This window comes from Orcinus orca, chromosome 21, assembly GCF_937001465.1.
Source record: "Orcinus orca chromosome 21, mOrcOrc1.1, whole genome shotgun sequence".
Lineage (NCBI taxonomy): Eukaryota > Metazoa > Chordata > Mammalia > Artiodactyla > Delphinidae > Orcinus > Orcinus orca.
In genome coordinates, this window is record NC_064579.1 from 31,116,967 (window position 1) to 31,140,029 (window position 23,063).

General features: G+C 35.9%; 1 long non-coding RNA gene across 2 annotated transcripts in view; it reads right to left on the reverse strand.

Annotated features, from left to right (window-relative positions):
- Window positions 1-8,776: 8,776 nt before the first annotated feature.
- LOC117197023 (uncharacterized) overlaps window positions 8,777-23,063 on the reverse strand; it is a 43,587-nt gene continuing 29,300 nt past the window's right edge. For both annotated transcript variants that reach the window (XR_004477493.2, XR_007474562.1), the window contains 2 exons: window positions 10,946-11,125; window positions 8,777-8,857 (listed from right to left, as the gene is read on the reverse strand). This is a non-coding gene — a long non-coding RNA (uncharacterized LOC117197023). The remainder of the gene's footprint in view (window positions 8,858-10,945; window positions 11,126-23,063) is intronic.

Genomic DNA, 23,063 nt, shown 5'->3' on the forward strand with positions numbered 1-23,063 from the left:
TATGGAGAATGTGTTTTGGAAAGAAATTAAATATGGTAGTGCAGAGAGAAAGGAACGCAGTTCGCAATACAAGAGTAGAATGACCAGAGATTCTAGTTTCAAAGTGTTGGCTCAAGCAGCTGGCAGCCATTCAGACAGGTGGCAGGGTTGCTTGGCTGACATCTGAACAGAACTGTAACCTAAATGAAGCTGAGTTTAAGAAATCCCTTGGCATGATATAAAAGAACGAATCCAAAGATAGAGGGAGATAGAAATGTTGGAGTGACACTGAAAAATGTGCTACCGGCTCACCTACATTCTGTGTCCCTTGAAGAGGACTGTCCTTTATCGCAGTGTTGAGAAACTGATTGATGATGGAGTGGGGAAAATCCTCACAGACTTCCTAGTGGCTGTCCTCAGTAGCCTAGGCGTTAAATAGAAAATTCTGCCTTGAAAAGGGGTGCCCGACTTCAAAGTAAATGATAAAATCTTGGGTGATGGAAGCAATTACAAAATTTATCTGACATAGACAAGATAGGTATTATTGCCATAACGGCAGCAAGACCGGAGTGAAAAACAAGTATGTTGATCCCCCGAAAGAAATAGGTAGCTAACTAAGGCCCTTCTTGATCTAAGTAATGAAGGTCAAGGTTGGGGCACAGAGGTCTATCTTGAGTCATCAAGATAATCATAGCTGTTCCCCTCATTTCCAGACCAGAGCCTTTAACAAAACACACACCTCTCAAATAAAGTAGCCTGCTCAAGTTCCTTTCCACCACAAGTGAATACTGTGTAAATTCTTTCCAGCCTTCTTCAAAGTGATCTAGGGCCATTTGTTAAAACTGTTGTGCCCTGGGAAAAGAAAAGTCGCCATCTTTTGTGGACGAGTGAACCCAGGCTCTGAAGTCATGTTAATTCTAGGGGCACAGGACACCACCTTGTTTACTAGTAATGTTTCTACCGATTCTCTGGCCACAGTTGAAAAACATGGCCAGATACGATGGACCCCCTCCCAGTGCCTGCTCTCTGGATTTTTCTGAATGTGTATGTACAATGCAGAAGAGATCTATGTTGTTGATACAGATGTACAGTTATCAGCAGATGTGAGGTGATCTTGGAGACCGTGATATCATTGGCTTCCTGAATCATCCACGTACCAAAACGAAGAAGCTGGGATATCAAGTTGTAATAAACAACACCAAAATAACAGTGGCTTAAAATGAGGACCAACAATGTGTGTCTTGTTTCTACTGTAAATCTATCAAGAATTAGGAGGGAGTAATTTGCTCATTATAATGATTCATGGGTCCACTCTAGTGGGGCATCCATGATCTCAAATATTTCCTTCTGCAGTAGGACAAGAACACAAGTTAGGGAGGTTTTCACACCAGCCGTGAAACGTTAGAGACCATTTCTGTTTGTAAATAATTATAATATTCATTTATCTTTATTCTCCCAAACTGCTTGTGGAGAGTGGTGCAGAGTTAGGATATTTCCTTTCTTAGTCACCACTTTACAATGGTTATCAAATGAAATTGTGGGATCTTTATTGTTTGATTTCTGCTGCCTCTGTGTGTTTGTGCATATGGTTGTTACTGTTTTGCTATTTTGTAAGATATTGAAAGAGGGAGACTGAATAACACAGTTTCACTCTATCGTTACCTGTTAATATAACCTCTTCAAAATGTCCTGAATCAATGCATTCCAAAACATATACTCTATTCTATCTGCAAATCAAGTGTTATTATGACTTTCTAAAATTTTACTGCTCTAAATATACTATAAAAATATATCTTTACATCAATATTCAATTTTTTAAATATTATGTCTGCCAAATCTAACTGTATATTATTCAGATTATTGCAAATCTGACCATATTACCTTACAGATTGTATACGTACAACCACACCACCATAAACGCAAATATCAATTTCCACTTACTCTCATTATCACTGGCTACTTTTATTTTGTTTTTAATAATTTTCTTAAAATTTTACTCAACTTGGATTATTTTGCATTACTTTGCAACTGAATTTAAATATTTCATATATATGTTATACATTCCTTTTTACATTCTTGGTGAATTTCCTCTTCATGTCCCTTGTTCATTTTTTTAAAGTAACAATTTGATTAACTTTTTACACAGCTATAACAGACCATGTGGTGGCCAAAGAGGCTGGAAATATTTTTCTTAATTTGACATTTGTATTTAATTTTTTGTAATTATTTTCTTATACAGATTTAATGTTAGGAAATTCTATGAGTTTTTAGTTTAGTGTTTACATTTACCTTTGTTTTCATACCTGAATGAATATTATTCATCATCATAAACTATATTAATACTTTCAATTTTCTTCTAATTATCTCATTGTTCTTTTTTTTTCTTAGTACTTTTGAAATATGTGTTATATGACACTTTACCCATCATAAACAGTTTTTTCCTTGATGGTTGACATGTAATTCAATACTACTCATTCAGTAATTCTTACTTTCTTTTTTTATTATGATGCTATATTCATCACAATTTAAAATTCTTGAAATGTGTTGATATTTAATTTTCAGTGATCTATCTATGTAATTCTTAAAAATTTGGGAGGCAATCCCTCTTTCAGTTATATTATCTCACTTTGCTTTGCTAAAAGAGTATATTGACTATATATCTGTATTTTAAAATTAATCTTTATTGGAGTATAGTTGTTTACAGTGTTGTGTTAGTTTCTGCTGTACAGCAAAGTGAATCGCTTGTATGTATATATATATATATATATATACACACACACACTCTTTTTTAGATTCTATTCCCATATAGGTCATTACAGAGTATTGAGTAGAGTTCCCTGTGCTATACAGTAGGTTGTTAGTAGTTATCTAGTTTATATATAGGAGTGTGTATGTGTCAGTTCTAATCTTCCAATTTATCCCTCCCCACCCCCACTTTCCCCCTTGGTAACCATAAGTTTGTTTTCTACATCTGTGACTCTATTTCTGTTTTGTAAGTAGGTTCATTCATACCACTTTTTTTAGATTCCACATATAAGCAATATCATATGATATTTCTCTTTGTCAGACTTCACTCAGTATGACAGTCTCTAGGTCCATCCGTGTCACTGCAAAAAGCATAATTTCATTCTTTTTATGGCTGAGTAATATTCCGTTGTATATATGTACCACATCTTCTTTATCCATTCCTCTGTCGATGGACATTTAGGTTGCTTCCATGCTGTGGCTATTGTAAATAGAGCTGCAATGAACATTGTGGTACATGACTCTTTTTGAATGATGGTTTTCTCAGGGTATATGCCCAGGAGTGGGATTGCTGGGTCCTATGGTAGTTCTATTTTTAGTTTTTTTAAGAAATCTCCATATGTTCTCCATAGTGGCTGCACCAATTTACAGTCCCACCAACAGTTTAGGAGGGCTCCCTTTTCTCCATACCCTCTCCAGCATTTACTCTTTGTAGATTTTGATGATGGCCATTCTGACTGGTGTGAGGTGATACCTCATTGTAGTTTTGATTTGCATTTCTCTAATAATTAGTGATGTTGAGCATCTTTTCATGTGCCTCTTGACCATCTGTATGTCTTCTTTGGAGGAATGTCTATTTAGATCTCCCTCCCATTTTTTTGATTGGGTTTTTTTCTTTTTTTTGATCCACCTCCTAGAGTAATGAAAATAAAAACAAAAATAAAGGGGACCTAATTAAACTTAAAAGCTTTTGCATAGCAAAGGAAATCATAACCAAAACGAAAAGACAAGCCACAGAATGGGAGAAAATATTTGCCAATGAAGCAACTGACAAGGGATTAATCTCCAAAATATATAAAGAGCTCATGCAGCTCAATATCAAAAAAAAAACAAAACCTCAATCAACCATATATCTGTATTTTTTGATAGAATTCTATCCAAAAATCACAGGTAGTTTCACTGAAAATGCATCATGTTAATAATTCAGTTTGGAGAGAATTGATATTTGCATAATACTGAATTTATTCATCCCAAATTTTCATTGACTTAGTAAATATCTGTAGTCTTTTTGGAAAAATGCTGTTCTGGAACATTTCACATGATTTTTCACATTATATTGCTCTTTGCCAATGTTAATGGATTCTTTTTTTTTATATATACTTTCTGACTGCAAATTATTGATTGCTGCCTGTATATATATGCAGAACTCTTACTAAGTAGTCTTAATAATTTTAAAAAACAGATGATTTGTTCAGGTTTTCCAGGTAAACAATAATGTCATCTGAAAATAATATTTTGTTTCTTCCTCTCAGTTATTATATCATTTTATTCCTTTTGGGAACAATTATGTAAAACATTACAAACAGAAATAGTGAATTATAACCATATGTATTTTCCTGACTTTAATATGAATATATTTAGTGTTACATTCTTAAGTGGTATTTTGGCTTTACGTTTCATATAAATATTCTTATAGAGTTTAGGAGTTATCTTTCTTCCCATCATAGTTAAAATTTTTTAATACTAATGGGTATTTAAGTGCCATGTTCAATACTTAGAGTCATGCAGACTAAGTTTACTCTTCTTTGCCATGTTAATGGACTTAAATAAATTGATTTCTTAATGTTGAATCATCTTCAGATCTCTGGAAAAATCCCAACTTGTTCATGGTCTCTTTTTTAGTACCTCGACGGGTTTGATTTTACTAATGTTCAATTTACGATTTTTCACATATATGCACAAATAAGGTTAATTTTTAATTTGCTTTTTGCGAGCTATCTTTGAAGGATTTGAGGATAAAGTTATTTCAAATGGGTCAAATTATTAGGACTATTTTATGACAACGATTCTTTTAAGATGGTTTAAATAGCTAGGGAATCAGGGGTCTTTTGACCTATTGATACATTTCATCTATAAAACCAGTATAATTATTATACATAACTGTTGAGCAACTGTTCCCCAAGTATTTATAAGGGTTTCTTAGATTGGCTCTTTTGTTTCTGTCATCATTTTTCAACCATTGTCCCAGTAGTAAAGATGGATGATTATTTTGAATCCCTTCACTTTTTCCTTTGCTTATCTGTCTTACTAAAGAACTTAAGCCAGAAGGATGGTTGGTATAAGTTTATGACATAAGTTCAGTGAGTGAATAGCCTGACATAAGGCAGTGGAACACAATGGTTTACGGTTAGTCTATAGAAGTGAGCATTTGCTCAACATGTTTTGTTCTCTATATTGATGAAGAAGTGAGTCCTGTTTGGCCTGACAACCCAGTTGATCCTTAGAAAGTTTCTGTCCTGCATTGTTGTATCCCTTCCAAACATCTGCAATCATGTGTATGTGAGGTCTTCGGGTATATCAGCTCCAATGGTGTTTAATCAAATTAGCAGTCAGAGTCGTGAATAAAGACCTCTCCAACTTTTTTGTATCTTGCATTTATCTCAGCTCCACTCCTACAGAAGGATGTGATTCTGACCCTGTTTCCCTGACACTGTGCAGTCTTTTTCAGTAAGTAGAATTTCCAAGTCAGGGAGTGAAAACATCTTTGTATCTAGTATCACCTATTTTAAATTCAGAAGAAATTTATTCAAGCTTCTGAAGAGTGTATGACACACTAATTTCCAGTGCTAGTACAGCTGTTTGCTGTTTTTACAGTTGCGTGGTCATTTCAGTGCCAGTTTGGATTTGTGAATTTAGATGCTTATTGCTAAGATGTACTGCAGTGAATGCTGGGAAACCTGGTATAAGACAGATGTTAACAAATTCTAGTAGATTCCAAAGAGGGTAACTTAGACAGTTAAAAAGAATGTAAACCCATACCTAATGTGAAAAAAACAAATGGAAGGATTTAGTTCTGCTCAAAAGAGCTAAAAAGAAAATATTAAATATATTTATATATCTGAAACATTTCTTTTTTAAAAAAATTAGACTTAATGCAGTAAAATTAAGACCAAGGGAAGCAAGTGACCACGAGGCAGATTTAATTTTGATAAAAGAAAAATATTTCTGATAACTATAACTGTCCAAGAGTGGGATTGGTTTCATCTTTAATGTAGTGATTACTCCACTTGTAAAACATTTCTCATAGAAATTGGGTGATCACCTAAGATTCCTGTATGAGGAATTATTCCCAATGTCCCTTCACTAATTTATTGTTCAGGTTTTAAATTTCAAGTTATGCAGTGTTACAGAAAAAAATTACTTCCTTTGTTATAAATATTGAGGACCCAGGATCATTCCTTTCCTTTCATCTTACTGTTTTATTTGTACAGAGATAAAACTGTACAATTTACTTCAGTCTTTCTGTAGATTTATATAATTTTATGTTTATGTCTCATCATTTAATAGATTTTTTCCCTTATATTTTGCAACCAAAAGGCTCAAAATTGGTTTCTGGTAAATGAGAAACTGAAATATATGGTGAATAAGATACACCTCCTTTTCCGGGTTGGAAAGGCAGATCCATGTAAAATTCAAAGCCAAATGGTAACTTTTTTCTTCTCTCAAACTTTAGATTTTTGAATCTTTAATTAGATGTATTGTGGTTCACATTTATTCATCTACCGTATATTAATTGAGCATCTACCATGTGGCAGGCATTGTGTTCGATGCTGGGGATACAACAGTGGGCAAATCTCTTCTCTAATGAGCTTCTAGTTTAATTGGGGAGGTGAGGGCCAAAAATAAACATACAAACAAGCCAATATAATGTCCACATGATGGTGATAAATGTTTAAAAGTACTATAAATCAGACAAGGAGAACGATGGGGCGTGCTCTTTTAGGATGTGCTCTCTGAAAGGGTGCAATTCAAGCCTCTAATGCCTGAGGCAAGAAAGCGAGTTAATGAGGCTATCTATGGTGAGAGATTTTCAGGCAGAAGTAACAAGTTCAAGGTCCTGAAACCATAGCATCTTAGGGAATCAGAGACAGAAGACAATAAACAAAGAGGTGAGTGGAAGGAGATGAGGTCAGAGAGGTCCTTTAGGCACCATAACCTCTAGTGAGGACTTTACACTTCGTTGAGTAAGAGGAAGGCTTTGGGGATGTTAGCAGGAGAGAAGCAATATTCAACCTTACTAGATTAGATTTAGCTTCACTCTACATTGTTTAGAACAGACTTCATGAAGGAAAATGCTGACTCTAGGATGAGAGTGTAATAATAATTCAGTCAGAGAAGATGGTGATTTGGACTAGTATGCTAGTAGTGGAGATCTGAGGAATGGCCAGTGCTGGATGTATTTGAAGGTACATATGCCAGGATTTTCTGGTTTAAATGAACGTCAGGATTGAAATTATTCCTGGTATTTTTCCCAAAGCTATTGAAAGAATAGAGATAAAATTGACTGAGTTGGGGGAACTGAAGTAGGAACATATTTAGAGAGGTGATTATGAGGGTTCCATTCTGGATATATGAAATGCGAGAAAGCATCCTGACGAAGACCAGGGCTGTCTAGCCAGAACACCCAGGTTAGAAGTCAAGCTCTGCCATTTGCCGGGTGATGCTTTGGGAAAGTTTCTTACTCTTTCTTGCTCTAGTTTCCTCATATTTAGAAAGGTAAAAATCATAGCACCTACCCACCAGCGTTATTGGGAGTCTATGTGCGTAAAAACACAGAAAATACTTTGTAGAAGGCCTGGTATGCAATGAAGATTCTGTAAGAGTTGTTATTACATACAAGGGGAAATTTTGAATAGACAGCTGGCCATATAAATCTGAATTCAGGAAATGTTTCAGCCAGAAATACTATTTAGAGAATGCTATGGTCTGAATGTTTGTGCCCTCCTTCAAATTCATATGTGGAAACCCCCAAAGGTGATGGTGGGCCAGTAAGCAAGTCCTTGGGTCATGAGGGTAGAGCTCTCATGAATGGGATTAATTCTCTTATAAAAGAGACTCCACAGAGCTCTCCCGTCCCTTGCCCCATGTGAGGACACAGCAAAAAGGCACCAACTGTGAACCCTGAAGAGGGCCCTCACCCAACCATACACCCCGATCTCAGTCTTCCAGCCCCACAAACTGTGAGAAGTTAATTTTGGTTGTTTATAAACTACCTAGTGTGCAGTGCTTTGTGATAGTAGCCTGAATGGACCAAGACAGAAATCATAAACCACCTGCATATTATATTTAAAGTTACAGAGTGGGATGAACATACCCGTGGACTAAGTGTAGGGTGAGGGAAAACCACTTAAGGAAAGTCAGGAAGATTAAGACAACACAAAAAGGAAATGGATATGAAGCTTCCAGTGCAATGGAAGGAGAACCAAGGGGAAAAGGGAGGGTGAGTAAAATCCTGGAATATGGGTGAGAAATGTGTTTCAAGAGGCAGGAAGTGATCAGTTGTATCAAATAAGGCTAAGTGTTGAGTAACGTGAAGATAGAGATGACCATTGGTTTGGGAAAATTATATGTCAGTGGTAGCTTTTAAGAATGACTCCAAGAAATGCTGAGGATAAAACTGATGGGAGTAACTTTAAGGGAGAATTGGAGGAGAGAAAGTAGAGCCGGTGAGTTCAGAGACTCTCGAGAAGACTTACTCTGACGAGGACAAGCAGAAGAGGGCAGGGTCTGGCCAGCATGCAAATCTGAGACAGAAGGCTGCAGTTCTTATTTTAAAGATGGCAGATACCACACACCTCCCCCCATAGGTATACACTGTATTTACGCGTAGTATGGGAATCAGTCACAGGGCAGTGGAAAGTTTACGTTCTAGGAGGCATAGACAACAACAGAGACAGGGCTTTGCAGAGGGGAAAGGAGATGGTGTCAGCTGTGTCACGTATGTGACAGAAGAACAAAGCAAAGCGTCAACGTCCAGTTGCATGTAGGTTAGTATCTGCATGTCCTGGGAGGATATAGATGTTTCTGTTCTTATCGTTTTTTTTTTTCTTAGTGAAAGGGTCAAGGTCATCACCTGAGAATGAGAAAGGGTGACAATGTTTAGGCAGTTGGAGGAGAAAAGAGAAGGTAGGACACAGTCGTCAACAAAAGTGGAAGACAGTTTACTAAGAAAACGCATCGCTCTACAAAGCAGTTGTAATGCTCACTTCCAGGCTGTCTTTGCATATGCTAAGCTGTGTTTCCCCACACGCAGTGTCCATCACAGTACAAGCAGATAGCTGGGATTTTTAAACACCGATGAGGTTTTCTTCAGGGAGAACACTGATAAAAGGGGTGAATTGGGCAGAAGTCATGGGAAGTCAGAAGCTTCTGTCACATTCAATGGTTTCTGACTCACTTTGTTGAAAGGGCGTTACAGTATTTCAAGTAACTATTTATCTATTATTAACTCTGCTTGGAGCCAAGTACTAGAAATTGATCAAAGAATGCATGTTGGTATAATATTACCAGGAAAAATTAGATTTTTTGTTATGCAGTATAACTGAAAGTACATTGCATAACATATTCTCTAGAAAATATGCATCAAATAAAATGAAACACATTACCTAATTTTGATTTTAAAATTTGTTCAAAGAACAGTAGGTATTTGAAAACTGATGTATGGGAGTAGGTTTTACATATATGATAAAAGCTACATCTGGTGTTTGAGGGTATGAATCAGTGTAGAACCCAAATGCATTTTTTTCTAACAAACAAAAACGTGACCTAAGGAATTTATTTAACTTTGAGTTCCTCATATTGTCAATGAAGACACTGGGACCAGATGATCTGTAAATGCCAGACAGGTCACATTTCTGCCAGCCTCTAGTTTTAGAAAGGCCCATCTTTGGGGTGGGAGGATAAAAATCTTTAAGTGCTAACAACTCAGAAAAGAAACTGTCCTGTACACATAATTCAATTTTTTTTTTTTCCTAAAAATGTTGAAAGCCTCGGAGAGAGCAGAAAAGGGAAATGACTAACTTGGCAGTCAGTGCAAATTGTTCTCTTATACTTGAAGGCAGGCTACAGAAAGAACACTATTCCTTAACAGAATTCTCTACTGCCCATTCCCCTGAAGTTAGGCCTGGGTGGGATGGCCCTGGAATAGAGATACAATGTTCCTTCGCCCTAGTATTTCTTTGTGAATTAAACTCACTCTGATGGTCATTCACTGCAGTTATTCAACACATGGGGATATTGTTATTCAGAAATAAAACATTTTAAAATTCAGGAATGCACCAGTTGAATTCAAACTATTTTAGTGACTTCAGATTTCATAGCCATAAATGTTTGATAGGTTTCGGTCTTAAAGACAAAATTTCATATTCTATCTACCAACTGTCATGAACAATACTAAATAGCTAGTAGGCTCTCAAAAAAAAAAAAGTGACTACTTCCAAATCTATTATCATTACTTTGCCTTTTTTTAGCCAAAATTTTTGTTTCTGAAAATTTTATCTTTCTTTTGATAGTATTTTAAATTTTATTTATAAAATATAATGCATGTCTTGCAAAGCAAACTATTATATTATCCAGGCTGCAAGGAACTTGGGAAACTTTAGTAAGAAGCAAAGCAAGCTGTCAGACATTTCAGTAATTGAATTTCTTTGAGGACTGCCTTGGCTTGTCGGCTCTAACTTCACTGTCAGAAGAAAATAAAATAACTAGAGAATTCATCTGAGATAACACCAGGGATATCTTGATATAACGCTAAGGCAAGAAAACTAAGTGTTTTCTCAGAAGCGCTTTGCATTCGGATACCCTCAACTGGTATGTGTGAGTTCATTTTAGCCTTGAGTCTTCATTATCTGATGCTGAGGTCTGAGATTAACTAATGACCTGTCAAATGGCAGTACCTAAGCCTTTCTTCTGGTATTAGGATGCACACCATCATTACTTAAAGTGCCCAGTATACTCTTTGTCAATTACTTCATAAGTGCAATTCATATTTTACTGCTTCCGCACATGGATTGCTTGTAAAATGTTTAGTGGTTAATTAGCCTGGAAGGAAGTCCAACTTATGAAAACCCAGATAGAAGAAAAAAAGGTCATCAAATTAATGGCTTATTCTCCTGTTCTTGTTTGATAGAGCAATGTTAATCAGATCCCTTTGGAAATTTACCTTTGCAGCCTTCTCTATAATCAGCTCCAGAAATTTTCCCCTGTGGTTTTTCCCTTTGGCGTGGGCTTTCCTCCAAAGGACTTGAACGTATTAAGAAGAGATTGACAGCTCTCCTAAAAACCTCAGATTGTGCTAACACTAAAAGGAAGTATAGGTCTTGAGATCTTTCTGTCCTGAGATCTGAAATATCAAACATGAACATTTAACCATGAATGAAACCAGCACTCGTTATTATGTACGAGTAGATTGACCTTGAGTTTCCGTTAATCAGTTAGAGGAAAATTTACAGAAAACCCATAAAACTACATGTATAGAAATATTATAAAACTATTTTTCTAGTCATGAAGATGTCAAATTAAAGAATTTCAATACAAAATACCACGTTGGCATATAAATTATTCATTTACTGTTCAACTTTACTACATGGTCTGATAAAAGTACTCGAAAATCCTTAAATTAACAAAAATGGTTACATATATTTTTCACTTTATTCTGAAAGGGAGGAATATATTTTTGTACTGTACACATTGGCAAAATCAATTATACAGTGTTTGTTAGCTTAAATATAAGAAATTCTTAAGGTCGGTAGCAGACATAGATGGTCATTAACCCCTTCTTCTGATATGAGATTGATGATATGAAAACCAGAGAACTAAATTCAACTTAGGCAAATGGTTTCAAATTTTTTTTTTTTTTTTTTTACCCCAGTTCAACTGGCTGTTCATACTGGGTAAGCTGGAGTTGAGAATGGGCCCTGTCCTGCTATGGCAGGTACCATAGTGCTTTCCTCATTATAATCTTAGATACCTCAGTCCACAAAGGATCTGCTGTATTTTGTTTATAATCAAAACTATGAGGATGTACTCTAGGGGGTTTGGGTGAATTCAGTACATGCTTCTTCTTAGGTTCATAAGAAGGCATAATTTTCACACTGTCTTGGGGGTAAAAATTAACGTAGAAACTTCCTTTTATTAAGACTGTAGAATTCTGTATTAAGTTAAATTAATCTTGTTGCACTACCCACAATAAAAAACATGTATACGCATCTGAACTAAGTAGAAGGGGTTTGTAAATTCATTGTTCTCTAGCCTGTGGCTGAATTTTTATGTCTTCAGTTGGGCAGTTACTCTTTAGCATGAAGACCACTTCTTCTGTTACCTGGCCATCAAATATCTCAAAAGTCATAGGGTGAAAACATGTTGGAGAATGCATTAGTACTATTTAGCTCATCTTTATGAAATAAGTTTCACGTTTTTATCAATTCCAACTAGGATATCGCTATTAGTATTCATCAAACATTGCATTTGATGGCTTTATATGACAACAGGATAAAATTCTGGCAAGATTTATACCCTTAGTTTAAAGAGAAGACATTTCTGATTAAAGTGCTATTTCATATCAGAAGAAATAATAGATGCCTATTAAGGCATATGCGTGCTTTATAGGTCTACTGTAAATTTTTTAAAATTAATTAATTAATTAATTTTTGGCTGTGTTGGGTCTTCATTGCTGTGGGCAGGCTTCACCTGGTGGTGACATCTCTTGTTGTGGAGCATGGGCTCTAGGCACGCGGGCTTCAGTAGTTGTGGCTCGCGGGCTCTAGAGTACAGGCTTAGTAGTTGGAGCACACGGTCTTAGTTGCTCCGTGGCATGTGGGATCCTCTTGGACCAGGGCTTGAACCTGTGTTCCCTGCATTGGCAGGGGGACTCCTAACCACTGTGCCACCCAGGAAGTCTGAGGTCTACTGTACATTTTTAAAAGTAAGTAAGAGCAATAAAACATCAGACATTATTAATTTGAGTTTTAAAATGGAATTTTAAGTGCCCTTTGTTTCACATAGTGATGCAAGTTGAAAAAAGCCAAGAAAATTATTTGGATAAATGTCAACACTCTACGTGTGTATATAATAGTAGTGATAGAATAATGCTATTATTTTCTGATTATAATGACCATAAATTCCTTGTGTTAAATATTTTTAATAGATTAGAAAATAAAATCTACCCACAGTATGATTCAGAGAGAGATTCAATTGTGTACATGTATAATATTACATCCTACATAATACAAGTAGATCCTACTTTCCACGTAGTTCTGCATCCTCCCTTTTTTTCAGTTCAAATTTTAAGAGAAAAATACGTTGAAGCTTATTACGTGACTCTTTGATGTTGGTCCAGGTACAATTCTTTGGAGGATTAAAATAGAGCAGTAAGGACTGTTTGGATATGCCGCCAAGAATCAGGAAAGTTATATGGCTAAATGCTGAAGCTGTTTCTTGGACTGTTCAAGATACGCCCCCAGCAGAGCTCAGCTGAGTCTTCTTAAGTTTGTTAGGAATGTACTACCTTCCAGTAGGGACTTTACTGCTACACGAAAAGGCTTGAACCTTTGGGTTGTTTTGGACTCTGGCTCTCTACCTGGTGTTTCTTCAGGGTCTTCAAAGAGAGACCTCATGCGGTGCCCCCCAGGCTGAGGATGCAGCTTCAGAGAATACCTGAGTTGGTTAGGGTACCTGTAACTCTGAGAGCACTGTTTGCTCCTCTGTGTAGAGTTTAGCCCTTGGGTGTATGCTGTTTGCCTTTGAAATCTTACCACTTTATCCATTTTCCATTTGTCTATTTAGCTAATGTACTTTATTATTTGATCTCATTTATAAATATTGAAAAATAAGTACTTTAATTCTCAGAATGACTGGAGATCAGCAGAATTACTTGGCCCTTTAAGAAGCACCTACCTCTCCTTCTGTCACCCTAGGGGAATTTTTCAACTCTAAATCAGCCTCAGTGATATATTATGAATCTGTTACTCAGTATAATGCCCTGTGACTGAAAAATCTCCCCGAAAGTCAGCAAGGAGAAGATAAGGAAGAAAAGGAAATTCTAAGCATTTAATATGCATTGTCACACCTGATTGTTATAACAATATTATGTGTGTATAGTATGATTATTCTCATTTAACAGATGGTAAAAATGAGGCTTAGAAATTGCCCAGAGTTATATAGTGTATATAATACCAGTATTAAAATCCAACTCTTCTCTGACATCAACTGTCCAGCTTTTAGCCACTGGAAAACTGTTATCTCCTTACCCACGAATAGTCCAGTCTCATTATGAAAACACAGAACATCTACTTTTGTTATGATCAGGCCATAAAAACACAAAATAAAGAAATGGGAAGGAAGTCCCATTCAGGGAGGAAAACTTCATTGTAAATGATGGCATCCAACTTTTGTAGGTAACGTAGTTCTCAGTCTGCCAATTCCTCCTTGGAGAGGAAACAAGAGTACACCCAAAATCAGGATCCTGGATTCCTTTGTTGCCAGTGTGCTGCAATTGACTTGTTTTCAAACTGAGTGGTCCAGTGGGTTACTAAAAAGATTAGGCTTACAATCAATGCAAAATGGGTTTTAACCTGCACAGGCTCTTACTGGCCTGTGGCAGATTAATTTCTTTGATGGATTTAGACATTAATAAGATAAAATAACATTTATCTTTCACATTTATAAAGAAAAGCACAGAATAGGTGTTCAATAATTGATAGTTATTGACAGGTTATTATAGTTACTGTGATTTACTTTCTAATTAAGAAGTCTCTGGGAGGGGGATTTCCTCACTCCACTTTTTATAGAATTTAAGTGGAAATTGACAAAAGGTTGAATAATTTTTAAGAGATTTTTAATAAATATATATACATATCTAGGAATACATGTAGGAACATATATATATATATATATATATGATATTCTATATAGTTGAACAGAAGCCCATAGACTACAGATGTTCAGATTCTCCCTATTATGTTTCGCTCCAGCTATCCTCAAAGAAATTTTTAGATCATAAACCATTAAATCAGGAATTTTCCCTGTACTATTCACCTCGAGACGTGAACAGAAAACTATGATGGTCAAATTACAGCCACTCCATGGAAACTGGCAAACGTATGGAAATGAGGGCCTCAATATTTTCCTGCCTGAAAATATTTCCTATTTTCCTGGTTTAATGCTATTTTTAATCAAGGTTTTTCAGGGCCAGGAGCTTGTGTAATTTTATGAGCTGTTTTTAAGTAGAAAAAGCACAAAACTGCAAATAAAAAACTAGGGCTTCGGATGGAGCCTTGGCACTAGAGCTGATAGAGCATCAGCTTTATTTAGAATCTTCCTCGAGATCCAGAGTCTATCATATTGAAAATTCCTCCCCACTTGTAGAATCTGTTTAGTTCCCTTTACATTACTGATAAGTATTACCCACAATGGCTTTTGTTCCCAAATCTTATCTCTGTTACCACGCCGAAGTCCAACCCCACTTTCCCCATCATATTGCCCTCCTTCAGTCTTGAGTTTCTCCTTCCTCACCTGATCACCTATTGAAAGTTTCTAATCTTTTGTACCAAAGCAGTCATTAGACTAGCTATGTTTCATTTGTCTCAACTTGTGTGGTACTCTAACCACACAGCAGTGACTGTATGTGAGATGTTCAGAAAATTCGTGTGTGTGTCTCTCTCTCCCACACACCTTAGACATTTGCCTGATGGCCGGGGAAGATAATCAAAAGGTTTTCCATGAGTGCGGATCCACAGTTATGCTGTAAAAAGGTCTCTAATGGCAAGTTGGAAGCATAGCTTGAAAAGAAGTGAGGTGAAAAGCCAGGATGGTTGGTCTACAGTAACTATAACTGAAGGTCCAAGGAGGACTGTATGAGTGAGGGGGGGGAAGGAAGAAATATTATAAATATATTCTTAAGAGAGAAAATTGGTGGAGCTTAGATATTGATTAGAATTAGAGAATGCAGGGGGAGGGGATTCAGAAAATTAAGTTATATTTGTCATGTTTCTATCTTGAGGATCTAATTGGATAATGGCTCCAGCAAAAGTTATATAGAATTTGGAGAAAAAATGTGCAGTTTTATAGGTAGAAGAAAACCTTTGTGGGAGCCTCGCTGAAGTTTGTGTATGATTGAGATATTTGTCTACAATATGTGATCCCAGTTGGGCACACTTTAAAATGACCTTAAATTGATTCAGAACATTCTGGTTCTCTTCTCTGTAGCACTTACATTGTGCAGAATACACATTAGACTTCTCAATCTCTATTGTAAAATATTTGCACTGCTCTTTCAGGAATCCAGAATTCTCCTGTTCTTGGCTCATAACAAGGAGTTTAAAGTTAAAGTTGTTTTTCTTCGTGCAAAGGATAAGACTCATACTCAAGAAAGATAACCCAAGTTACCTTTCTACTATCCATTACACCTCAAATTAGTATAAACTTTATCATTTTTATTAGGTTGGTTGTCAAAACGCTTACCTGACTGGCTCAAACTTCTGCAGAAATGCCGTCATTGCACTATTTTTAATGTTAAGCCCTTGGCTTTATTAAGGATAGATTCAATAAGTGGACAGACGAAGAATGCTTCTAAGCTTTGCTGATAAGCTGCTGTTGAAGACCTTGTCTGTTCCCCTGTTCTTTGTCATCCATATGAGTACCCAGGGAACACATTACTCCTAGAATTTAGAGCTGGAAAACTTTGATTCTCTTACAAAGCAGGTTTGATATTTTGATCAGAGGATGGGAAGTATGTAACTCAATTTGGTTTTGCCTGAATGCTCAGAATTTGTGAGCAAAGGTAATAACCATATTTAAAGTTACACTTAGCAAAAACCCCAAACCCATACACACCTATTTTATATAGTTCTCATTATTCCAACTTAAAAAATCATTCTAAGGTACATGTTTTCTTTATAATAAAAAGTTTGAAATTCCTGGAAAGTATGTGGGTTCTAAATAATAGATGAGTAAGTCATCAAAAATTCAATAATTGTATATTTGCTTAGAAGTGAACATACTTATATTTTTAGTTCACTCATTTCTACTTCATCCTTCAAGAAAGAAATGACTCAATTTGTAAATATATTGAAATCATTCCCCCTCAGAATTTTGATATTGGGAAAATTTTGATTTTAATTGTTTCTTTATTACAACAGATATCTTTCCATTAGGATCATGCTTTGCTTTCATCAGTTTTCCTATAATAAAAGGAGATACAATATCTTTTTTTAAAGTTCTAAATGATATCATAAATATTTTTTTCATTTATTTCTGCTCTGATCTTTGTGATTTGTTTCCTTCTGCTAACTTTGGGTTTTGTTTGTTCTTCTTTCTCTAGTTCCTTTAGGTGTAACGTTAGATTGTTGGAGATTTTTCTTGTTTCTTGAGGTAGGCTTGTACAGCTATAAACTTCCCTCTTAGAACTGCTTTTGCTGCATCCCATAGGTTTTGGATCATCGTGTTTTCATTATCATTTGTCTCTAGGTATTTTTTGATTTCCTCTTTGATTTCTTCAGTGATAGCTTGATTATTTAGTAACGTATTGTTTAGCCTCCATGTGTTTGTGTTTTTTACATTTTTTCCCCCTGTAATTGATTTCTGATCTCATAGCGTTGTGGTCAGAAAAGATGCTTGATATGATTTCCATTTTCTTAAATTTACTGAGGCTTGATTTGTGACCCAAGATGTGATATATCCTGGAGAATGTTCCATGTGCACCTGAGAAGAAAGTGTAATCTGCTGTTTTTGGATGGAATGCCCTATAAATATCAATTAAATCTATCTGTGTCATTGTCTATTGTGTCATTTAAAGCTTCAGTTTCCTTATTTATTTTCATTTTGGATGATCTGTGCATTGGTGTAAGTGAGGCATTAAAGTCCCCCACTATTATTGTGTCACTGTCAATTTCCTCTTTTATAGCTGTTAGCTATTGCCTTGTGTATTGAGGTGCTCCTATGTTGGGTGCATATATATTTATAATTGTTATATCTTCTTCTTCTATTGATCCCTTGACCATTACATAGTGTCCTTCCTTGTCTCTTGTAACATTCTTTCTTTTAAAGTCTATTTTATCGGATATGAGTATTGCTACTCCAACTTTCTTTTGATTTCCATTTGCATGGAATATCTTTTTCCATCCCTTCACTTTCATTCTGTATGTGTCCCTAGGTCTGAAGTGGGTCTCTTGAAGACAGCATATATATGGGTCTTGTTTTTGTATCCATTCAGCAAGCCTGTGTCTTTTGGTTGGAGCGTTTAATCCATTCACGTTTAAGGTAATTATCGATATGTATGTTCCTATTACCATTTTCTTAGTCGTTTTGGGTTTGTTTTTGTAGGTCCTTTTCTTCTCTTGTGTTTTCCACTTAGAGAAGTTCCTTTAGCATTTGTTGTAGAGCTTGTTTGGTGGTGCTGAATTCTCTTAGCTTTTGCTTGTCTGTAAAGGTTTTAATTTCTCCATCGAATCTGAATGAGATCCTTGCTGGGTAGAGTAGTCTTGGTTGTAGGTTCTTCCCGTTCATCACTTTAAGTATATCATGCCACTCCCTTCTGGCTTGTAGACTTTCTGCTGAGAAATCAGCTGTTAACCTTATGGGAGTTCCCTTGTATGTTATTTGTTGTTTTTCCCTTGCTGCTTTCAATAATTTTTCTTTGTCTTTAATTTTTGCCAGTTTGATTACTATGTGTCTCAGCATGTTTCTCCTTGGGTTTATCCTGTATGGGACTCTCTGTACCTCCTGGACTTGGGTGGCTATTTCCTTTCCCATGTTAGGGAAGTTTTTGACTATAATCTCTTCAAATATTTTCTCGGGTCCTTTCTCTCTTTCTTCTCCTTCTGGGACCCCTATAATGTGAATATTGTTGCATTTAATGTTGTCCCAGAGGTCTCTTAGGCTGTCTTCATTTATGTTCATTCTTTTTTCTTTATTCTGCTCCATGGCAGTGAATTCCACCATTCTGTCTTCCAGGTCTCTTATCCGTTCTTCTCTCTCAGTTATTCTGCTATTGATTCCTTCTAGTGTATTTTTCATTTCAATTATTGTATTGTTCATCTCTGTTTGTTTGTTCTTTAATTCTTCTAGATCTTTGTTAAACATTTCTTGCATCTTCTCAATCTTTGCCTCCATTCTTTTTCCGAGGTCCTGGATCATCTTCACTATCATTATTCTGAATTCTTTTTCTGGAAGGTTGCCTACCTCCACTTCATTTAGTTGTTTTTTGGGGTTTTATCTTGTTCCTTCATCTGTTACATAGCCGTCTGCCTTTTCATCCTTTCTATCTTTCTATGAATGTGGTTTTTGTTCCACAGGCTGCAGGATTGTAGTTCTTCTTGCTTCTGCTGTCTGCCCTCTGGTGGATGAGACTATCTAAGAGGCTTGTGCAAGTTTTTCTATATCATAGATTTTTATATTGCCTAGATATACCTATAAACAAGACTACCATACATATTTTTTGTTTCCATTACATTTCTTTTTAGACTACACCCATGTTTGTGCTTTCACCTTTGCCATGCAGTTCTAATTTTTTTCATTTGCCTATGAAACTTGGAGTAATTGGGTGTTTGTAGTTCAGATTTGTGGTAACATCTCAATATGCCTAACTCTTCCAGGTGCTTTGGAAAGGCTTACTTTTGGGCCGTAGATTATAGAAAAATGCTAAGCAAGAATATTCGGGAGTCGGAGCTTGTTCTATGAACTATGGCACTAAAATCAAAGAGGAAGCAATTACATAGAACACTTCCATTTATGAAGAGAGAATGCAAATATCTGTAAGTTTTAGCAAGGAAGAAAAGAGATCTTAGGATGGTGTTTAGTCTGCTACAGCTGCCATACAAAATATCACAGAGAGGGTGCCTTAAACACATAAATTTATTTCCTCACTGTTCTAGAGGCTGGAAGTGCCAGATCAAGGTACTGTCAGGGTTGGCTTCTAGTTAGGCTTCTCTTACTGGATTGTAGATGACAGAGTTCTTGTGGTATCCTCATATGGCTTTTCCACTGGGCATGTGCAAAGAATGAGGCAGAGAACAAGAGAGAGAACAAGAAAGAGATCAATTTCTGGTGTCTCTTTCTTTTATAATAACACCACTCCTATTGGATTAGGGCCCTACCCTTTTATTACCTCCCTAAAAGCCCTTGACTCCAAATACAGTCACATCGGGGGTAAGTGTCTCAACATGTGAATTTTGGAGGGACATAATTCAGTCCATAACAAATAGTAAGTTGAGGGAAAATAGAATAAATGCAATCCAGTTTTGATGTCTTGAGTTTTGTGTCCACTCTATGATGTCTAACTCTAAGACCCTCACTTCCTGGCACGGAAGGCTGCAGGGAGTAGAGCATGTTTGTTTAGTAAGGGAGCTCAGTAAGCACTGTTTTCTTTTCCCAAGTTTTGAGTCAGAAATTTTAAATACCTCATATCTATTTGCCTTTCCATTTTGATTCCAAACAACTGGGCAGTGTTGATTATGGATACAACCATTTCAATCAGATTTATACCAAAATTTATGTACTGCCTTTTCACTGAAAACACATATTCCCCCAATGAAATTAAGCCAGTTGCACTTTTGTTTTATGTTTTTTTAATAGCAGCATTTATATGTTTCTAGTTTATTCCATATTGATGTCATTAAAATAATTTTCATCAGGATAATTGCTTTTCTGGAAATTTCAAATATTTGATTTGCTGATTGTTTCTTCAGGGTATATCAGTGTTTACAAACTATTACTCTTGCCATTGAAAGTTTCCTTGGTACCATTATTTCAACCATGTAGACTTTCTGTGGGCTAAAATTTCACAATCCAAGTTACATCTGGGTTAAATCCTTTCATTAATTTTTAGTCAATAAAAACTTTAATGTGTATATTTTCAGCCACTTCTTTTTGGGCATTAATTTTATCAGTTGGGCCACATCTAGTTTTTTGCAGGTCTCAAATTTGCAGATTTCAGTGTTACCAAAAGATACATTTCACTTAGTTGTTTTGTTTGTGGAATTTATTATTTACCCTGGGTTTTCTAGCAGAGCAAAAAAGGGTACAAAGCTGGTTTTTAACCTTAACACAACTAAGACCATTGTTTCAAATTTTCAAAGCACCAAAGTAAATGACAACCGCATAAAATTTTAATAATTTAAACAAATAGAAATATGTGGCTATTTTACTGTTTATGGGCAAGCGAATTTGACAGGCTTTTGGAAGGCAATTTTCTGTGCCTATTTACAATAAAAATGAGCAACCTTTATGATTCAGCAATTTGATTTCTAGGAATCTCTATAGAAATGATAGGTAAAAATGTACATGAAACATTATCTTTCATAGCACAACTGCAGAAAAAACTTAAATATCCATCATGCGAAGAAAAATTTGTTTAGTTCATACACTGAAATTGCATCCATCCATTAAAAGAATCAGAGATACAGATGAGCAACTCCTTATGGGGAGTTGCTGTGTAATGGGTGTAAAATTTCAGTTCTGCAAGAAGAAAAAACTCTAGAAATCTGCTATACAACACTGTGCCTATACTGTATTGTACACTTAAGTTTTGCTGAGAGGGCAGATCTCACATTAAGTGCTCTACCACAATTAAAACAATGTAAGCGAGATATAGATGAAACATCTTAGAAAGTTAATCTTGATATATCAGCTTTACTTTGGTAGAGGTATGATGGTTATTCTTGTTTTTCCAATGAAAACTAAAGATATATTTTCAAAGTTTGGGAATGAGAGTCATGAGGAGTCATTAATGGCATTCGTCAAATATTTTGGTGCAAACGGTAACAGTGCACTTCCCTCCAGTTACTGAATTAAGTGTGAATTTGCTCCTTATTTTGGTGAACGACATGAGTGGAAGTGACATATTAAATTTGTGTGGAACCTTAACATTCAGTGCATGGTTCCCCATAATGCCTTCTTTCTGCCTCTGCAATTGTACAAACACAAATATAGAGTCAACTTCTTCATGAATAAAGATAAACCTGTGATTTTAAGCCCCTGAGATTTGGGGATTTTTTACTTACAACATAATCTAGCTTATTCTGATACTGATCTTTAAAGTTTTAAACATACTCCTACCACAGTGGGCTTTTAACAGATTTGGAGATATTTTGCAAGTCTTCTGTCTCTTCTTGCTTTAACTCCATCCAGTGAATATCTTACCGGCATACAATCTCGTCAGTTGGCTTTACTAGACCAATGAAATGAACATTTTATTATTACTTTCATGGTTCATTCATTCTAGATTTGATTTAAGCTTTTCTATCAATCCTTATTTATTAAATTGGCAGGAGTACGGTAACACATATTCATCGTGTCTCTGACAATTTTACCCGTCAGAGTCATCAGTTTGACCCTTCTCTGAAGTATTTGTGACTTTGATATTCCAAAGTACTACAATAAAAGCTTAAACGGATGAACACAACAGAAAACATTATTGTAACTCTTTCTCTTTTGAGATGCAGGACAGACTTGATAAGTTGACTCTTGTTCCCTGCTTAGCATATGTCATGGTTTTATCAATAGGTAAAGTGATATAAATATGGACACTAAAGTAAAATGTGTAGCTACAGTAGTCTCTCCCAGATGATTCTATGTGGAAGTTTGGGTTTTTTTCTTTTGTTTGTTTTTAAGAAGGGAAATATAACCATGTCCACCTAGTACTGTCCTGAGAGGTCCCTAGAGCCTCTAGAGCAAAAGTCAGTAGAAGCTTTTTTTTTGTCTTTCAGTGGAATCTTTCTCTTTCCAGATCCCAAACTTTTCTGTGATGACTGGCAAGTGCCTAGGTAATGGCTCTCAGTCAGGGGGCTCCACCACTAGCTGCAAGCTAGGAAATTCAAAGGGGCCAGAAACATACATTTATTGCTTTGATTTGCAGCCTTACGTATATTTTGCCTACTTATATAAAACCTAAGTGCCAGCCTTGACTCTAAGTACTTTGCATCTATTGATTTAATTCTCAACAACTCTCTGAAACGGATGCCATTATCTTCTCCATAAGTAAACTGAGGCATTGAAAGATTATTTATGAAAGGTCATCTAATTGGTAAATGGATTCAAACCCAGGCAGTCTGAATATACAGGAATGTTCTCAACCAGCATGCTACATTGCCATTCAAAAAAAAAAAAAGTCATCCAAGACAAGTATTATCACACAGTCTAGAAGAAAATGAGATAAGCATACCCTGAAATACTGGTTGAATTCACCAAGAATACTGTGATGTCATCCTACTGATGTACTGAAATATGACAGGGGAGATACAAGAACCCAAACCTGTGTGAGTGGCAGACTTTGATATCTACTGACT